General features: G+C 46.5%; 1 protein-coding gene across 3 annotated transcripts in view; it reads right to left on the bottom strand.

The window, feature by feature from the left end:
• The window catches only part of MAD1L1 (mitotic arrest deficient 1 like 1), a 279,782-nt gene that overhangs the window by 233,124 nt on the left and 25,699 nt on the right, over positions 1-20,959 (bottom strand). The window contains exon 1 of one of the 3 annotated variants that reach the window (XM_074314013.1): positions 9,598-9,630. The exons of the other annotated variants lie outside the window; for them this stretch is intronic. The gene's annotated coding sequence lies outside the window, so the exon portion shown is untranslated. Of the gene's footprint in view, positions 1-9,597; positions 9,631-20,959 lie in introns of those variants that run through there. 3 annotated transcript variants of the gene reach the window in all.

The following is a 20,959-nucleotide window of genomic DNA, read 5'->3' as shown; positions in this document are numbered from 1 at the left end:
TCACGACACTGCAAGTCCCAGGGGAGGCAGAGAGCAGAGCGGGCGTGCGGCCGGGCCGAGACAGACTTGGGTTTATTCTAAGTCTGAGAACAAGCTACTACAGCGGGTAAGCAGCAGAAGACGGGCGTATTTGCTGATTTGTTTTGAAACTGTGTTTTACAAAGAGGTGCGTACCAAACGTTCCCCCGGTGTTGTTTGTAACTGGAAACCACCTAAATCTCCCAACAGCAGGGCAAGGATGACAGGACATCCAGAGGACGGCCCACCTGGAGGCCACATACGCGTGTCTAGGGAAGTACACTAAGCTTTCTGACACACGGGACAAGACTACACATCCATGTGCATGGGGCTATTTGTTCAACGCCACATATCGACGCTGAAAATCTAGAAAGATAAGAGCAGTCTCTTAAGAGTGGTTCCTCTCAGTGGTGGGACTGTAAGAAATTGTGTTCTCTTTTTTATCTGAATCTTACTACTTTGTAAAGAACATCAGTTGTGAAATAAAATTAGGATCAAAGTTCCACAGCCACTTTGTTGTCAAGAAAACCAAATGTTTCAGAACATAAATTGTATTTACTTGGAAAACATCTCGTCTCCTGTGCAATAAGGCAGAGAGCACACAGGCTAGAAGAGACACACACACACAGGGGCTCCCAGCAGGCCAGGTCTCACCCCACAACCACAGGACAGGTGACAGGAAGCCCACGGCATCAGGGTACAAGGACACAGAACAATCAGCCACTGGTACCAGTGCCATAATGGGGGCCTCAGGGCCGTGGGGGTGTTTACACCTGAGGCAGGTAATACAGTTTGGGGCAGGAGAGGCTCGTAGAAGGCTTCCAGAAAGGAGGGTGGTCTCAGATCTGGAAGGCCACTCTCCTCTCCTCCCACCTCCCCGACCAGACACTTTCAGGTGCATGGTCCAAGGAACCTTTAGGGTCCAAGAGCAAACCGCTACCTCCCAAATTATATCATGAGAACTTACATCTAATGGGGACAAAGAACCACTAATCATGGGTGCCTCCACATCTCAAGCAGGAAAGATGGCTGATGATGTGGCCACTTCACAGATGAGAACACTGAGTCTCTGGGCAGCCATGTGACCAGTGGCTGCTTAGCAGGGTCCTCCTTCCTAACAGTAAACAAAGGCTTCTCTCACCACACCCTCCCCGGCCCAGCTGTCCTCTGAACAGACAGTGAGGTGCCATCCCTTCCCAAGTTCTTCCAAGACAGTGCCAAACCGCCAGTCAACTCACCCAGCCCCGTGGGAGGACGAGGGAGGGAAGGAAGCAGCTGGAGGAAAGTGTACCTGGGCCCTGGTCTGCGTCCCTCCACAGGCCTGAAAGCAGGGCTGATGATGTTCTGTTCCTTGTGAGGGTGTGAGTCCCACAGCTCAGGGCGGGAAGTAGCAGACGGCACAGAAAGGCCATGCTGCTCATTCTGTCCTGAGGGACCTGGTGAGTGAGGACATGGCCACGTCCTCGACCCCTGAGGACAAGGACACTCACGCAGGCTCAGCGAGCCCCGTCGGCTCACGCTGGGGTGCAACTGTGTTTCCCTCTGCTGTTCCCACAGCCCGGTCCCAGGCCTGGCTTCACGTTCTCATCTCCCACACACCCGACGTTCCGCAAACAAACAAAAGCGGCCTCGCGAGGCTGTGAGCGGCAGACGTGGTGACCTCCCCAGGCCACCGTGAATCGCGCTGACCTGTCTGCACTCTGTCACCTGGCCAAAGTCAGGGCCCGGCAGGCCACAGTACGCCCTCTCGTCTCCTCAAGATACAGAAGGCAGGAAAGGCTGTGGCAGCGCTGCTATGCTGCACCTACTGACCAGCCAGCTGATGCCGCACTGGGCGCCCTCTAAGCACTGTCCCTGTGAATTCCTGCGGCCTCGCTCATGTCCTAAGTCACTGAGGGTGGCAAGGGCCTGTGAGCACAGCTCGTAACCAGGAATCACGGTGAATTCTGGCTCTGGGGCCAGCACCGGGCCAGGTGCGCTAGTCAAGAACCCTAGTTCAAACCCCACCTGGGCCACTCACTGGCTGTGTGTCCCCAAGAAGGCTGGCTGCTAACTTCTCCCGCCTTCAGCCCTCACTCATAAAGCGGGCTGACACCAGCACCCACCGCCTGGAAGGCTGTAGGGAGGGTCCAGCGAGTTCACACACAGAAGTGCTCACAGCAGCAAGCAGCACACACAGGCCTTGGGGAGCGCTGCCAGCTGGGTCGTGCCTCCCACACAACCGTGACAGAGGGTCGGAGGGGCACAGCTTGCCCAAGGCCACAAGGCTAGGAAGCTCTGTCTGAGCTCTAGACGTAGCTCAGGCTAACCCCCACCCCAGCATGACTCTGAGTCTGCAAAGGGACCCCGGGCCTCAGCAGAAGCTGCCTCCACAGGGAACACTCCTGCCTCCTGGGGGAAGAGGATCTTCTGGGAAAAGCACAAACACTGTGTGAGTCATGTGCTTCCCAAAGAGAAAACGAGAAGGCACAGCCGCCCGCCAGTCAGGATGCCTGCAGCTGGGGCACGGGCACGGGGCAGCTCCACCTGCCGGCACAGCACGGGGAAGCCTTCACCTGCACCTAGGAGGGCCTCGTGTGACGGGGCCCAGGAATGAGCAGCCCGAGAGCTGAGACCCCCTGGTTGGCCACAGTCCCATCTCTGCATGGATGTGGCTGGGCCACGGGGGAGGTCAGGGGTCAGCCACGCAACAAGGCCGCCCTGTTGGGCACTGTGGTCTGCGTGCCCGGAGAGCAGGGCTGGCACACAGGCCTGCAGTGAAGCTCCAGCACTTGCCAGCAAGCCCTGACCCTCTCGGGAGACTGTCCTTTCCTCCCATTTTCAAAGTCCTTTCATCGGTCAGCCTCGAGGGCCTGACATGGAAATCCACAGCCCTCGGCCCTGAACCACTTCCCTGGGCCCCAGAGGAGAACACTCCGAGTTATTTGAGCCAATTATTTCGAAATGACGTCTAGATAACAGGCCTATATTGCTAGCTGTCGTGACTCCTTCCGTTTGACGTGTTATCTACGATTCCCCGCCACCCCTCAACCTGTGGCTCTCACTCTCCCACAGCTCCAGTGCAACTCACGCTCCAGCCTGGCTAGACCAACCATCTAGCAGTCACGCTCCTGACAGGTCACCAGTGCAGGAAACCCCTGCTCCCATTTGCTGCACTGCTCTGTTCCCTGAGGCTCGTGAGCGGCCCTTCTTTCATTTGCCTGATTTTCAGTACACTCAGCAGCTCTCCTCGGAAGGGGCCCACATGTACGGGGCCGCCTGTGTACTCCTCTTCCGGAAGGACTCCCAGAAACTTCCTTCTCACTACAGGCCCCAGGCCCCTCCTCCCTAGGGCACAATGGCACCTCAGGCTCTCTCGTGCTTCCTGCTACCGATGCCCCGGTGCCCTACGTCCAAATTCTTCCTCTTTCAGCGGTTACTCTCTCTGTTCTAGTCAGATGCATCCCCCAGTAGCTTTCTAGGAAAAGGAGACAAGGAAGATACACCTTGAGACTTTGTAAATCCCAAAATGCCCTTAGTCCGCCCTCCTGCAGAGCTGTCAGTTTGACTGGTTATAGAATTCTAGGTGGAAAATTATTTTCCTTAAAACTCTGCTCTCTGCTAGATTCCAATGCTGCTATTCGCAGGTTCGAAGACTTTCTGATTCCTGATTTCCCCATAAATCTATTTTCATCCTCTGAGCACTTGCAGATTCGTACCTTTGCCCTAAATTCTAACATTCTACAGCCACTTGCCCTAGTGAGCGCACACGCTCATCCACTGTCTGGACCACTTTCAGTCCAGAGTATAATGTCTTCAGTTCTGGGGAAAAGTGTGAACCGTCTCACAACCTCCTTCCCTCTGCCTTTGCTGTCCTTTTGGCAAGTCCTCTTACTCGAAGATGGTCCACACGGACTGGTCCTCTGATTTTCTGATGTTCTCTGGTCCATTCGCTTTTCTGGGCAAGTTCCTCGGCCTCCCCAGCCTCATAGACTGTCTGTCCTGTGCTGCTCAGCCTCACCTCCCAAAGCGTCTCCTGTCCACTGCATGAGCTTCCTACACAATCCTTTTCTTGCTACGGGTTGAAATAGCCACTCCTACCTGAGGATGCTTCTGAGAGCTTTTATTCCTGCACGATTTGCACCTCCTCTGAGCTGCTTCTATCCGTGCATTTGTTTTGGTCTCTCCCTGTTAGAGACTTTCCTCTGCTGTCTGGTGGGCTGTGGACGAATGACTGGGCCGTGTTCACCATGAGCTCCCCACAGCAGGAGCTGGGAAGCTCAGATCTCAGTGCCTTCACGTCTCTTCCTGAGCAGACCAGGCGCCCCCAGGGTGGCTTTCTGACCTCTAGCTTAGAAGACAATGGTCACACTGCCAGGACTCAGAGCCAAATGGGGCACGAAGGCTGGTAACCTTGGTATCAGTTGTGCATACGTTCATTTAATCACTATATTATAAGACCGGGTCTTATATTCCAGTAACATAAGACTGGGTCTTATATTAATTTTTGCTCCAAAAGACGCATTGGAGCTGTTTGTCTGGCTAGGTCTTATTTTTCAGGGAAACACAGAGTATAACAACTAGCAGCAAATATTAGAAAGTGAAATTTTCAAAACTTTCTATTCAAAATAGCATCAGAAATATAAAATACTTAAGATTAAATTTATCAAAAAGAGGTGCAAGACCTCTTTATAAAAAGATATGCTAGAAATAACTGTTTGGTGAGTTGCGTGGCAAGTTGTCCAAACAGAAGAGCTGCCCAGAATTCTCCAGGCTGAGTCTGTACAAGTAAAATGTTATTAGTAAGTACCCAGGAAACCGCACGCTTCAGTGACAGTCCCTGTGCAGATCTGACATGCCTCTACTTTCCAAGGCAGGTCTCGCCTCAGGAGAAACCCTGATCAAAACTCTTCTGTCAGAGTTCTGCCGAGCTGTTCTGTGTTGGAGCCCTACAGGTGCTAATGACAGTGTTCAGGCCGCGGCTTCAGCTGTCAGGGAAAATGCTGGTTAGCCACACACTGCTTCTTTCGTTTGAATCCAGAGCCTTCCAGGCCAGTGGTTCTCACTGGGGGTGCAGGCCAGAGCAGCCCGCGGGGCTCTGTAAGAACAAAGATGGCTGGCACTATTCCAGACTTACCGCATCTCTTCATGGAGCGTCTCTGGGACACTGCTGGGGTATTTCATCTCAGGATTACTGTATGTTATAGCATGATTGTTTCCTCTATAAAAATTATGCTCATCCATTTGATGAATCAGATGTTAACATCCACTGCCTTCTTTGAAAGCAGGCTCAATCATTATCTTGACAGGTATTTTGTCTGATTTTTTAAATTCCTTCTGTCTTTGCTTTGGGTGCCACAGAAACAACCCAATTTCCTCGGCAGGTGCATTATCATTTATAATAACCTCATCGACATTTAACATTTGAAAATTATCGGTAATAAATTAACTGAAGCCATTAAGTCTCTGTCGTCTGTGTGTAGTTTTTGTTTTACTCCGATGCCTACCTGGCAGCTGTGTATAAACCACAGGCCACAATTTGCATCTTCAACAGAGGAGGACAGTCTCAGAGGCTCATGGAAGGAAAAATGGACCAGACATCCCAAACCACTGGCCCCCAGTGTGCAGACGGCACAGACAGGCCTCGAGCTGACAGCATTCAGAAAGGAGCTCAGACGTGCCAACAGACTGACGAAGGACTTCCTCTTTCCTTTTAGTCCAGAAGCAGATGGTTTCAGACGTCTGCTAACCCAAGATCTCACAGGGGAAGAATTAATTACACAGAACTAATGAACTAAAAACGGACGTTTTATTGAGGTTATTTTGTGGATGTTGGTTGTAAGTTCTATTTTCTGAATACTTAAGGAAGTTAAGACTCTTTCTTCATAAGACATCTCACCTACAACAATTTAGAGAACTCAGCTTTGATGAAAATGAAATAAACCATTTTCAAATGATATCTGACCCTCACTGACAACTCAGAATTCAAAACTCTTACTGAGTCCTCTTGGTTTTCGGTGGCAATCCATTATTTGCAGGCTCACCAAGACTCTCCCCGCCTTTTGAAGAGGACAGATTTTGACAACATGTACCAACTATGCCTTACCTAGACTGTTATAATTGACAATGCTCAGTCAACAGAGCATGGCAAACCACTTTACGGGTCAAAGGACAACTGTACCGTGTTTCCCTGAAAATAAGACCTAGCCAGACAATCAGCTCTAATGTGTCTTTTGGAGCAAAAATTAATATAAGACCGGGTCTTATATAATAGTAAAGTACATGGTAAATTATATAGTAAAATATTATATTATAGTAAAATAAGGCTAGGTATTGTATTATCTTACATCCGGTCTTATATAAGACTTGGTCTTATATTATAGTAAAATAAGACCGGGTCTTATATTAACTTTTGTTCCAAAAGACACATTACAGCTGATTGTCTGGCTAGGTCTTATTTTCGGGTGAAACACAGTACTTATGCAGCCAATGCCAACAAACCCAGAGGAAAGCACCCTGAGGCTTACAGGGTTCCAACCTCATGGGTGGTAAGAACACTTCTAGGAAGGTCAGGAAACTTAGGATACTTGGGGGGAACCTCAAGAAGCGAGGAAGTCACCCAAATTTATAGGTACTGCAGGTGAAGTGTGGTGGAGAGGATTTACGGGGCTTGGTTTCCCAACCATGAGACAGCAAACAATAAAAGCTTTTAAAAGTCCAGTCTGAGACTCCTCATGTCAATTTCCAGAGGGAAGTGAATTTTGTAACTGGTCACAACGGTATGGCTCTAAGATTCTGCAAAGCCAAAGAGAAGGCCTGTATGGTAAGTGGATACTCTCAGTACACCTCATAAATATAACTGGGTGACCCCACTGAGACCAGCCTTATTCTGTGGTCAAGAACAACCTTCCTTTGAGATTGTTATAATCACAAAGAGGGTGGGAAAAGAAAACATAAATGGGCAAACAAAGGTGACTTGGTGTCCTGTCCAGCTTACCCACTAAAGTTATTTCTAACTTCTGCCACCTTTAAGCTAGTTTACGCACTGGTAAGGAGAAGACGCTGATAGCCACACAAAGGACTTGCTTACTGACAGCTTCCCCCACTTGGCAGCTACCTGTGAATTCATGACACTGGTCTCTCCGCTGAGAAATACATCAAACTTGAACTCAACTTCAGACCAGTTGCAAGATTTTACTAGTTCCTTCACTAAGTAATGAGTTAAATAAAATACTTGACACCTCTAGACAAAAATAAATACAACCTAAAGACCACTATGTTTAAAATTACAAAATATTGCTGCAAAAAATTAAATGAAGAGATGTACCATGATTGGAGGGGTCAATAGTGCTAAGCTTTCAATTCTCTCCAAATTGCTCTACAAATTCAATGCAAAATCAACAAAAATCACAACAGCTTTGTGTTTATACTGATAATCTATTTCTAAAATAGATATTGTATAGAAAAGCAGAACCTTTCACAGCTAAACAATATTAAGAAAGGAAAACATATTTAGAAGACTTGCAATACCAGACTTGAAGACTTACTATAAAGGTATCGCAATTAAGAAAGTCTAGAATTGGCATGAGGACACACATCAAAGGACTAAAACAGAACCCGGAAACAGACCACCACATAAACGCTAAATTTATCTGACAATACTGACAAAGCTGTTCAAAGGAAAAAGAGAAACTTTTCCAAAAATGGTGCTAGAACTTGATAAAAGTAGAGGGGAAAACAATGAACCTTGACTCCAGCCTCTGACCAAACAGCAGATGGATCATAAACCTGTACATAAAAAATTAAAATAGAAGCTTCTAGAAAAAAACACAGGAAAATTAGTTTCCAACCATGAAATAGGAGAGGATTCCTTAGAGCACAGAAAACACTAACCATAAATGAAAAAAATCTGATAAATTGGATTTAATCAAAAATCAAGAAACGCCATTAAGACATCAGAGACTTAACGGTCATGGGTAATGTATTACTGATAATTTTCAAATGTGAAAGGTCTGGTGAGGTTTTACAAAAGAATAACACAACTGATGAGAAAACAAGGGTATAAAGGCAATTTAAAACACTAGGCAAAGTATCTCGAAGGATAATCATTATTAGATTATTCGTAGCTGATGTAAGAAAGTACAACTGATCTTTTATGTATATATTTTCCCCTTATTTCCGTCTCCCCCCACCCTACTCCGGTTCAAGCCGTTGTTTCTCAATGCAAAACACTTTGGTGGTCCCTCAAAACGTTAAATAAAGATAACCATATGACCCAGCGATTCCACTGTAGGCACTTACCCAGGAGAATCCAGAACACATGTCCACACAAAAACCCGTACACGAATGCTCACAGAAGCATTATTCACAATAGCCAAAACTAGAAACCCAAATGTCTCTCAACTGATGAATGACTATGCAACATGCAGTACATCCACCCCACGGATTATTATTCACCCATAAAAGGATCAAGTACAGAGACATGCTACAACATTAAGTGACAGGAGCCAGACCCAAAGGCTCAGGTCCCGTCAGGGAACACTCAAGCAGGCAAATCCACACAGGAGGACGCACATCAGGAGCTGTGGAGACTGGGGTGGGGCTGTTCGCAGCTGTAGGGCTTCTTTTTGGAGTCATGAGAATGTTCTGGGATCAGATAGTAGTGCACATGCACAATCTTGGGAATATACTAAGAAGCACTGAATTATATTCTTTAAAACAGTCAATTTTATGGACCGTGAATGATAGTTCAACTTTTTTTTTAATTAAGAAAATGAAAAGCCAAGCCATAGACTAGGTGAAAATATTGGCAAGACATACTTGGACACGTAAAGAACATGTATCTAGAATATACAGAGAACTCATAAAAGTCAATAACAAAGAGAAAACAACCCAACAAAACTGTAAAACTCTTAGAACGGACACTTGCCAAATATCATATCCAAAGCCAGTAGACACATGAAACAGAGTCCAACGTAGTTACTAGGGAAATGAGCGTTAAAACCAGGAGCAGATACCATCTCACACCCATTGGAATAATCAAATAAGGTTTTCAAACAGCACAGCAAAAATTGGTGAAGATACGGTGCAACAGGAACTCGTGTACATTGCAGGCAGGAATGTAACACCGTACGAACCTGCTGGAAAACAGTTTGGCGTACTAAAGAGTACGCAGCTGTACTCCTAGGCACTGACTCAAGACAAAGAAAACAGGCAGGACGCAGGAACGTCTGCGTCTGAACAGGAACAGGAACGTCCACGGCAGCTGTGGAAACAACCCAGATGTCCACAAACAGAAGATAGAAACAAACAGGCACATTCACATAGAGGGCGACCCCTCAGCGGTAAAAAAGAATGAACTGAGAAACCAAAAACATGGCTGAATGTCAAAGGTGTGCTGTTGGGCAAAGGCAGGGACCGGGTGAGGGGAGGAGAAGCCCAAGGCGCTCAGCCGAGAACCTCACTGCTGCTGCACAGGCAGCTCCCAGCCTCTCCGGCCGGCCGTGTCCTCATCTCAGCCCCGGGCAAACGCCGACAGAAGGAGGTGAACACAGCCCAAGTAAATCCACTGATTTACAGCTGAAGAACGAGAGAACTAACCTGCACGAACAGGGAGCAGCAGACGGTGTCTCCTGGGGAAGAGACAACGGGGGACTTGCTGAGGCGATGGGGACCTCCTCCCACTGAACTCACCCGACGAGTACCAGGGGCACATTTTCAAAATGGAAGGCCTGTCCATTTCACTGCATGTAATGATGACCTCAAACAAAAATGCAGAGGAACTGGAGATCAGTGTCATTCATTTCTGTTTTGTTTAAGAGCACACTGAACACCGCTGTCAGAGTAAGTGAACTAGACCTTGCCACACAAAGGCCCTCTTCCAAGTCATCCGCATGTTTGTGGATTTCTGAAATGGGGCTCCTCAAAGCAGAGGTCACCTTTAACCCCAGGAAGCCAGTGGGACTGGGGACTGGAGCCCTTAACACAACAAAGGCCAGAGGTGTCTGCCTCCCTTGCAGGGCACTTCCATCCTCACCAGGCAGCAGCTGGGCCTCCTGCCTCCGCCCCAGCCTACCTGCTGCTCAGAGCAGGGGGCCCTGGGCCAGGTGGACAGCTCTCCCAGAGCCTCAGGTCCCAGTTGACATGGCCGCGTGAGAGCTACCACGGCAGCTCCAAGTATTTGAGGACTGCCATCTAAAGCTATCCTGTAAAGCACCGAGATTTAAGAATATAGCGGCTTTTTCAAGTGCAAAGGGCAAAAGTTAAAATCACGGATCACATCAATGGAACCAGAAGTAACTGCAGTGCACTGATAGGGAAGCAGTCAAGTAAAATATGGGTATTCATTCCTATGATGGAATAACAGCTAGTGAACATACGCCTATGTGTAAATGCTGAGCTTTCCTAGGCCAACCCAAGGGAAAACAAATCATGTAACAACAGAGATGCGTAAGCCATGTTATTCATGTAAAATGCCCTCCCACACACACAAATTATCTAAAAGGACTTACATCAAATCGTTAATTCTGGGGTTGAGTAGAATTTGACAAAGCAGAGAGATATGAGTAATTTTCACTTTAATTTTCTACTGTTTGAATTTTTTTTTTACAGTGACCATGTTTTCATATTACACTTGTACAGTTTTGGTCGTAGAACTAGAACTTGGCACAGAACTGTGATCACATTCGAGTTTAAATTCCATTCCTGAGCTTTCTCCTTCTGCCATGAAAGACTAACTGCTAGGACACCTTTCCCAGTGTCCCTGCAGACGCCTTCAGGCAGTCTGGTAAGTTCAAAACTAATTCCAGAACAATACAGAGCTATTATACTATCTTTTTTTTCCTGTGCTGACATTTGCACTGAAGATACAAAAGCAATGATGGTGGGTAAAACATGCTGGTGAACCCAACCAGTGGCACCAGATATACTAGTAGCCATTTTATTCTTCATGGCCACACACTCAAAATCCAAAAACAAAGGGCATTTCAGTTAAGAATGTCCTCGATGAAGCAGTAAAAAAATGCCGTCATCTCAATACTCTGTGGGGACAGGAAGTGCACATAAAAGGCTCCTGCTGCATACCGAGGGGTGACAGCTGTCTTGAAGAAAAGCACTTGTAGGTTTGAGGTGGGGACCGAACGAGCTACTGTTTACAGAAAAGCTTCTGCCTGAAAAAATGGCTGACAAATGACAGTTACTCAGACTCGGACATTTGGTAGACACTTTCTCAAAAATGAATTAAGATTTTTACTTGAAAGAAAACCACCAAAAATATTCACTGCCAATGATAGTCTCCAGCTTTCAAACATAAATTAAATTTGTACAAATGTGTATCTGCCACCATAAGCTTGACAGATTCCTAATAGTAAAAGATTTTTCAATAACTGGCAGTGATGTTAGCGCATGTGATTGTTTAATAATGTATAATAAAATATGATAACATTTGGAAAATGTACATACCTCAGTAAACCAGTATTTTTCAAATGACCAATGTATGAGGTTACATAACCATGCATGGATAAAAAGTCCACTTAAAGTGCAAGACAGACCAATGAGTTTTAATGCAACAGTTTGAAAAGCCCCATTGATGGGGTTTCAGATCTCACATTACAATTAACCTTTAAGACACTACCACCTGTGAAAGACTTAATATCGTGGAGATGACAATATTGCCCAAAGGAATCTATAGATTCAATGCAATCCCTATCAAAATCCCAAAGATGTTTTATGCAGAAATAGAAAAACTCATTGTAAAAGACATATGAAATCTCATGGGACCCAGAATAATCAAAACAATCTTGAAATATATGATCAAAGTTGGAGGACTCACATTTTTATTTCAAAACTTCCTACAAAGCCCAATATCAGGTGCAGTGTGGTGCCAGCACAAAGACAGACACATGGACCAGTGGAACGGAAGGAACAGAGAGCCCAGAAATAAGCCCTTACACATTTGGGCAAATGATTTTCAACAAGGGTACCAAGAACAGTCAGTGGGGAAAGACAGTCTCTTCAACAAACGGTGCTGAGAACACTGGGCGTCCACGTGCGAAAGAATGAAGTCAGATGCTTACCTCACATCACACACACAAATTCACTCAAGATGAATCAAGGACCTAAACATAAGAACTAAAACTATAAAACTCTTAGAAGAAAACATAGGGCAAAGCTTCCTGACATTCGACTTGGCATTGATTTCTTGGACATGACACAAAAGTACAGGCAACAAAAGAAAAAACAGATTAAGCTGGACTTGACCAAAACTAAAAGCTTTTCCACAAAGGACGCTATTAGGGAAGTGAAAAGGAAACCCACAGAATGGGGGAAAAAAATCTGCAAATCACACATCTGATAAGGGTCTAGTATCCAAAACGTATAAAGAATTCTCATAACTCAACATCAAAATAAATAACCCGATTGAAAAATGACAAAGGACTTGAATAGACATTTCTCCAAACAAAATGACAACTGGCCAATAAGCACGTGGAAAGCTGCTCAGCGTCACTGATCAGGGACATGGGCTGAGACGCCACCGCACACCCATCAGGATGCCTACTACCAAAAGCACCAAAACACAGAAAATAAGGATCAGTGTGGCTGTGGAGAAAATGGAACCCTGTGCTGTACGCATGGGAATGTAAAGTGGTGCGGCCAGTGAGGAAGACAGTGTGGTGATTCCTCAAACTTAAACACAGAGCGACTGCAGGAGCCAGCAGTTCCACTAGCAGACGTGAAAGTGGGGTCTGGAAGAGACACCGCACGCCCTTGTTCACAGTGTTATTCCCCACAGCCAGAAAGTGGAAGCAGCCCAGTGTCCCGTCGGATAAGCAGATAAACAAATGACGGCTACACATACAATGGACATGGCACATCCGTACAACATATTACTCTCCAGCCTTACAAAGGCAGCCCGGGCTGACTCGTGCTACAACATGGATGAATCTGGAAGACAGTATGCTAAGTGAAGTCAGTCAGTCACAAAGGACCAAGATTGGAAGATTTCACTTATACCAGGTCCTCAGAGACAGAAAGTAGAACGGTGGCCGGTAGAGGCTGGGGGAGTGGAAAGTTCTTGTTTTAAGGGGGAGAAAGGGTCGGTTTGGGAAGATGACCAAGTTCTGGAGATGGACGGTGGTGACGGCTGCACAACAGTGTGAGTGCACTCAGTGCCACAGAACTTGAAAATAGTTAAAATGGTAAATTTTATGTCACTCATATTTTATCAGAATAAAAAAAGGGGGGGAAAAACTACAACTTGTTTTCGAACAGCACCGAAGACGAACTCACAATGACCTGAGAAGCCTATTAAAAGTCACTCCATTGGCTGTGGGAAAACAGGCGCTTGCAGACATTGTCGGTAGGGACGGGAAATGGGACAGTCCGTTGAGAACTTTCCAACTAACAAAAGTACACACACATATGAGGTATACCCTTTGATCCAGCAACCCCATTCTAAGAATTTAATCAGAAGATACAACACCAATACGTACGTCAATGTATATGTACAAGGTTATCCACTGCAGAATTATTTATAATTGTGAAATATCTGAAACAATCTAAATATCTAAGCATAGGAGAACGGCTGAATAAATTATGATATATACACACAATGGGTGATTTTCTAGAGCTAAGTGAAAAAGCAAAGTGTCAAAGAGTATATAAAGTATATATAGTATATATAGTATGGTATCTTCTACGTGAGAAAAAAAAGGCAGGGGGGGAAACATACATATTTCTGTTTATTTTTACAAAAAGAAACAAAGGATGGACCAGAAATAAATAAATAAATAAAACTGGTTACCTCCAAGGGAATGGAGGAATAGACTAGAGAAATACAGGATGGAAAGACACTTCTTCGCATGTGCCTTTTTGTATAGTTTTGACACTCTAAAACATATCAATTTTCTATATATTCAAAAAGTTAAATTCAATAAATAAGAATGGGAATTAAAAAATAACTAAAAGTAAAAAGCAAACTGAGAAAGTAAACCTAATTGTTACTTGAAATAAGTCTCATAACCACACTGAAGAGAAGAAAGGAAGAGAAAGGGAAAGGAGAGGAGGGAGGAAAGGAACTAGGAAGAAGGAAGGAAAAGAAGGAAGCTCATTCAAAAGGAAGCAGACAACCAGAATAGTCCTATATTTATTAAAGAAATTGAATTTGTAGTAAAAACCTTCCTAAAAAGTACACTCCAGGTCCAGATGGCTTCACTGGTGAATTCTACCAAACAGTCAAGGAAAAAATAATGCCTGTTATATACAAACTAGCCAAAGAAAATAGAAGCAGAGGAAATACTTCCCAACTCATCTTATGAGGCCAAGATTACCGATACCCAAAACAAAGATATTACAAGAAATCCACAAAGCAATGTGCCTCATAAACACAGAAGAAACCCTTAGAATAGTAGTAAATCAAATCTACTATATAAAAAGGATAATATATTATGATCAAGGAAGGTTTATCTCAGGAATGAAAGGTTGGCTTAGCACTGGGGAAAAAAGAATCAATCAACATACTAACTATGTTAACAGAATGTTGAATAAGAACCGTATCATCCCAATAATGCAGAAAAGGCATCTTGTAATATTCAAAACGCATTCATGATTTTTAAAAAACTCTCAGCAAAGAAGGAACAAAAGGAAACATTCTCAACTGGAAAAAAACACCTTCTCCCAAGAATCTAAAACTAACACCATACTTAATTATGAAAAACTGAAGGCTTTCCGTTTCCCTCTAAGATTGACAACAAGGCAAGGATGGCTATTCTCACCACTTCTATTTAAAATTGTACTGGAGGTCTTAGTGAGTACAGTAAGGCAAGAAAGAAAATTAAATAGGAATGAATGAATGAACAAATGAGCGAATGAATGAAATAAAAAGCATATGGAAAGAAAAAAACTGAAAGCTGATTCTAAAATTTATATGAAAATGCCAATTAACTAAAAGAGCCAAAACAATTTTTTAAGGAAAAAGTTGAAGGCTTCCTGTCTTATTTTAAAAGTTATTATAAAGTTACAGTAACTCTGACACTAACATACTAGCAAAAGGACAGACATGTGGATCATTGGAAAAAAATAGTCTAGAAACCGACTCGTGTATATAAGGTCAACTGATGATCGTCAAAAGTGCCAAGGTAACTCAAAGGACAAACGACAATATTTAAAAAATGACTCAACTATAACCACACCACACACAAAAATTAACTCCAAAATAACATAAAAGCTAAACCTAGAAAGTTTCTAGAAGCTTGAGCTAGGCAGACACAAAAGCACAAACCATAAAAGAAAAGAAATGACAAATCAGACTCAAAATTAAAACCTTTTTATTTTTCAAAATACACTGTTAAGAAAATGAGAAGGCAAGCCACATACTGGAAGAAAATACTCACCAGACATCTGGCAAGTTCTAGAAGAACATACACAGAACTCTGACAACTCAATAATAGATGACAGACGGCAAAGGCTCCCAATTTAAACACGGGCCAAAGACTGAAAAGCTATTTCACAAAAGAAATACATAGATATGAAACTAGAACACACATGAGAGAACATTCAACAGTCACCGAGGATGAGGACCACAGTGAAATATGGCTACACACCCACGAGAACACACCCACGAGAACAGTAAAACGAGCACTGACAAAAGGCTGCCTCGCGTGTGATCAGCCAACCAAGACTGACGTCCATCTTGGAGCACCCTGGCTCGCAAACTCTGAAAAAGGCAGCTGCTGTGTTGTAGGCTGCTCCATGGAGAGGCCCACGTGGCCAGGCACTCAGGGAGGCGTCGGTGCCAACCCACCAGGAAGTGGGTCCGGCGTGTGAGCACGAGCCAGAAGCGCAGCCTTTGCCGCCGAGCCTGAGACCCAGAGCCCGAGGACCCAGCCGGGCCGGGCGCGGACTGTGAGCCACGGAAACTTGAAGTAACGAAGGCTGCTGCTGGAGGCCACTAGGTCTGGGGGTACCTGTTACACAGCAGAGGTAACTCCGACGGAGACGTCATGTCTAATGTCCCCCAAGAAGCCAGGCAAGGAGTGGCATTCCTGCCGTCTTCCCTCCAGAGGATGAACTCAGCCCCCGGGGGCCTGCTATCAGGCCGCCCATCCTCCCACTCTGCCTCACTCTCCAGGAAGCCCCAAGGCACTTCCAAGAGGTCAAGTTGAAAACGGACCAGCAGATGCGATCCTCGCTGGTGCAGCCCCGCATACAGACCCTGAACCCGCATCCCCTCACCACCACAGCACGCAAGGCCCCAGGCCTCGGCCCCCGCTCTTGCGGACAGTCCCCCACTAGGAGCTACAGCACATTGAAAAGAGAGGCAAAGGAAGCTCGGATCCCGTCGGGTCCAGCTTGGGCTTCCTTCTCAACTCCTGTGATAGCGAGAAGTGTCACCCAGGTCCCTGGGTAATTCAGACCCAGAAGGAAGACTGAAGTGTCCCCAGCAGGAAAGAGCATGGGTAACAGTTTAGAGACAGGGCAGCTTAGGACCCACAAGGCCCAGAGAGCACGTGGCTAGAACATGGGCTTGTGGGAGGGGTGAATGCCGTGGCTGAAACACAGGCTGCACCCACGCTGCCTCACCAAACTGCAAATGGGTGACCTTCGAATATGGCTTAATGGGCTCAGGCAAGTGTTTTTAAAATCAGGACATTTCATATAAAAATCCATATGCTTAGCTTCTCTTGAAGATTGGGGTATCTCACGCTAGCCCCGCCAGCTGGGGCTTGGCACGCCTGGCCATAGTTCATCCCTCTACCGTCCCCAGGACCACGTGGGTAAGTCATGCTTGGCCCAGCGTCCACTGTGGTAGAAGACCCACGAGGCGTGGAGTATTCATGTGAAGGGCAGACAGAGGGGCGGTACCGACGGTGATGGGCCGCCTGAAGACAGGGCAGGCTGAGGGGTCTGCTAGGAAGTCGGAACAGGCAGTATGAATCCGACACAACACAGGAAACCATCCTTTCTGGAACAGCAGTGTTTCTCAAAGAATAAGGGGGCGGGCCTCTGAAAATCCCCTGTTTATTTCTAGGTGGTTATAAAGAGTGAGTTTGTTTTCACTTTTAATAATACCAGTGCAATCCAGAATTAGGATGGAGGTAGCTCATTATTTACAAATCCACACTTGGGGCCAACAGGGGAGGTCCTCAGAGGCTGCAATCATTCCCTGCCTGCATCCTCCTCCTCAGGTAAGAGCTCTGAGGAGAGGGAGACAGCTGAGGAATTCACGCACCCTCAGAAAGGCCATCAACTACTGAAGTGGGGGAGCGGCAAGGGACAGAATGACAGTGAGACTGAGCCCAGACCCCTCGGAGGGAAGTTTAAAACAAACTCTTCCTCAGGAGGGTAGGGACAAGGGTCGCTTTTCTCCCACCTGCCTCTGCTCCTACACGAATGTCATGCCCCAAGGGAATGAGAGAAAAGGATGTCATTAATAAATTTATTTCAACTTTCTTTTCAATGGTGCTGAAAAGTATATGCAAATCCAGCCGTAATTAGGTTTAAAAATTCCATTTCATGGAATAATCAGACTTCAAAAAACTCAATTTTAGTTTTAATCAGATTTTAACAAGGATATTAAGTCCATTTCGTTTAGAAAGGGGGAAAACTGTGAATTTAACACAAAATGTATTCAAGCTTGGCCCTGGGAGATAATTAAATAAAATTAATTTGGCAAGGGTTGTCAGTTAATGGAAGCGCTCCAAACCACGGTCGTTTCTGATGGAAACAAAAGCAGCTCCTTTACTGTACAAACAGACACGAGGTTCAGCGCTCACTGAGAAGGAGTGGTAACTGTTCGAGAAGCAGGAAGACGGGCTCTGAAGCAACCCCAGAGTCAGAACGTTTTGGGTGGCCTGGGAGAAGAGGCGCCGGGCAGCAGTAAGGCTCACACCCCCTCCAAGAGCGGCCTGGCCGCCAGGGGCCTGGCCGAGGCTGACCGGCTGCAGCCAGGAGAGGAGTGCTGCACACGTGCGGCTCTGCTCCTCCACGGGTCGCTGGCACCTGGTCCCACTCCAGCTCCCTCACCCACGCAGCCATCAGGGGATGCAACCAGGTGGCCCGCCACCTTGGAAAGACTGCCTGCCCTCCTGGAAGGTTCCCCAACCCCCGTCCCTAGCAGCACCCTGGAACAACAATGCTTTGTCGGGGTCAGTCGTGCGGGGACCACACTGCCTTGTTTTCTGTGACATCTCCAACTCGGGGTCTGCCAGGCCATGACTGCTCAACAAATATCTGTTCAATGGAACAGATACAAGCACAACACCCGTGTCTGGGAACTCTCAGCTACCGGAAAGAAGGGAAGACAGGAACGAGCCCTTCTCAGCCCTGGGAGAACGTCTGTATGTGCCTCTTCCTTCTGAGTCAGGTCCTCCAGACGCCTCCAGGGCCCTCAGCAAGTAAGGCTCACTGCAGGACAAGACCAGCGGAGCAGGCGCTAAACCCGTGACTCGCGCACCCGATCAAGTAGTAGGTTCACTGCCACTAACCACCCTCGAATAAGATCACATCCGCGACCAGATTCTCCCGCACCAGGAAAGAGGAAAGAAAGCATTTGCCACGATCCTGTGTGTGCAGCAAGCCACATGGAAAACAAGTTGTAGGGAAGAGAGAGCAGGGCTCTGAGTTGGCTGACCAGTCCTATACCCTGAAGCAGGGGTCAGCATTATGTGGCCTTTGAGCCAAATCAGCCCAACACCTGTTTTTAAAAATAAAGTTTTACTGGCCGATGGCCACACCCATTCATTTACATACTGCCTGAGGCAGCTTTTCCACCAGGTCCTGGCTTTGTCCTGGATGGTCCCAGTTTTAGTGTGAAAAGTCCTACTACTAGGCCAAAAGGGAGGACTGGTCTCCCTATCCAAGGTACAAAAGCAGAGCTGAGTGCATGCAACCGAGACCCGACAGGCCACAAAACCCTATTCACTCCCTGACCCTCCATGGAAAAAAACTCGCCAGCCTTTATCCTTTATCCATCCTGTCACAGGTAGGTACCTACTGTTTAGTTATGAAAAGTCAGAAAGCAAACCTAGCCCACTAAATGGATAAAACAAGACAAAGTGCATTGTCCTTGAGTCTTTGTAGCCTGAGACTCAGGCTTAGACACAAGGTTTGATCAAAAAATACGGTGCATGTTTAAATTTTTAAAAAATTATTACAGTAAAAGACACATTGCCATTAATCCCCCTCAAAACACTCCCCCTCACTTTGAACACACTTATCCCATCGTTCTCGCCACTTCCTGAAGCAGCTCTGGAAGTCCTCTTTCATGAGTGTCTTTAGTTGAGCTGTCATGGCTGCCTCGATGTCCTGAATCATTTTGACTTTGGAAAGAGCCAGAAGTTGCCTGGTGCCAGATCCGGTCAGTAAGGTGGAAGAGGACACACCGTAATGTTTTTATTTGACAGAAACTGCTGTACCAGAGCGACAAGTGACACAGAGCATTATCATCATGGAGGATGAAATAGAGACACTCATGAACGAGGTCTTCCAGAATGCTTCAGAAAGTGGTAAGAATGAAGAGATAAGTGCAATCGAAGTGAGGGGGAGTATTTTGAGGGGGATTGATGGCAATGTGTCTTTCACTGCAACAAATCTTTTTTATTTAAATATTCAATAAATAAATAAATAAATAAATATTCACCATAGTATTTTCTGATCAAACCTAACTTGGTAGCACCTCCTACTGGGACATCAATGACACTGTAGCTAAGCTCTAATAAACAATAAAACTGCCCAAACCACAAGAAATACCAGTAATAGCTACCAGTGACTCTTCTCAACTCAATTTAGTAAAAAAATGAAGTCTAATCTTCCCTCAAGAGTCAATAAAAAAAGAGCTCTGATTTAAAGAAGACTGCTGTCAAACCAGCATGCTACAACTTCCCTGTGCTACAGGATGAGTGACAGCTGCGTTTTGTGACTGCAATCCTAATAAAAGCAAACATCCTCCCAAGGCCCAAGGGTACTGAACTCCAGCAATACAGAAAAAGCAGAAGCCAGAAAGAGCAAATGGGAAAACGGAAAACTTTGTCGACATGTCGTCCATACAGACTCATAAACAGTTCCACAGCAGACCCACAACAGAGTCTGGAAAACTACAAGAGGGAGGAGCCGCCCCACCCCCGCTGTGGGAGGGCTGTTTGGTTCCACGAAACTGAAGTGTAGTTTGCACATAATAAAAAACTAATTGCTAATCTTCTAACTCAGCTGCCTGCCTCCTCCAACGCTAACCCTCCCCTCCCAAGTGATTACTGCCTCGCTTTCCCTCGCAGAGCCTCCCCCACTGAACAGCGAACCCCAGGGCCTGCGGGACGTGTCAGCCCCCCAGCGCACTGGCAGGCCCTCCTTGCGAAGTCGTGCTGGGAGCCGCCATCAGGTCTCAAAGGGCTGACATCAGCTGACGGGCTCCCAGCCCGTGTATGCGCCTAATGCTGCTCCGGCTAAACGGACGGGCGGCGCCCCAACAGCAGACCGTCGTGCCAGCAGCAGGCTGATCTGCTCACAAAACCGCAGGACTCCAGCCGCATGGCACCATGCAGCCAGCCAGGTGGATGGAGGTTATGGAGGGCACTGCCCCCCATGCACCGGGACCAGCCAAGCAATCCAACCAAGGTGCCACAAGCTCACCAGATGACCCTGGCCAGTGAGCTCCTCTTGGAACCTCTGGGCCCCCTCTGCCAAGTGGCGCTAACTCCCGGCCTCACCCCCTGAGTTGGGAGGAAGCGCAAGGAAGACACCAAGCATGAATGGGTTTAGCCAGCTCTCCATCGCTCTCCAGGGCGATCAGAGCCTCACGCACAGCCGTCCTGTCAGGCAGGTGAAGGCCTCTTCAGAACCGGGAATGTCCTTAAAAAAGGAAGCTCTGGAGCCTCTTGTCAGCCACTGATGTCCAGGCCAGAGAAGACGTCTGGCCACCTGCCCACCAGCATCCTTCACACCCAGCAAAGGTACAGCCAAGGCCTGTCTC

The sequence above is a fragment of the Rhinolophus sinicus genome, linkage group LG10 (genome assembly GCF_036562045.2).
Source record: "Rhinolophus sinicus isolate RSC01 linkage group LG10, ASM3656204v1, whole genome shotgun sequence".
Lineage (NCBI taxonomy): Eukaryota > Metazoa > Chordata > Mammalia > Chiroptera > Rhinolophidae > Rhinolophus > Rhinolophus sinicus.
Note: the sequence above shows the minus strand (reverse complement) of the source record. Positions and strands in the feature narration are given on the sequence as shown.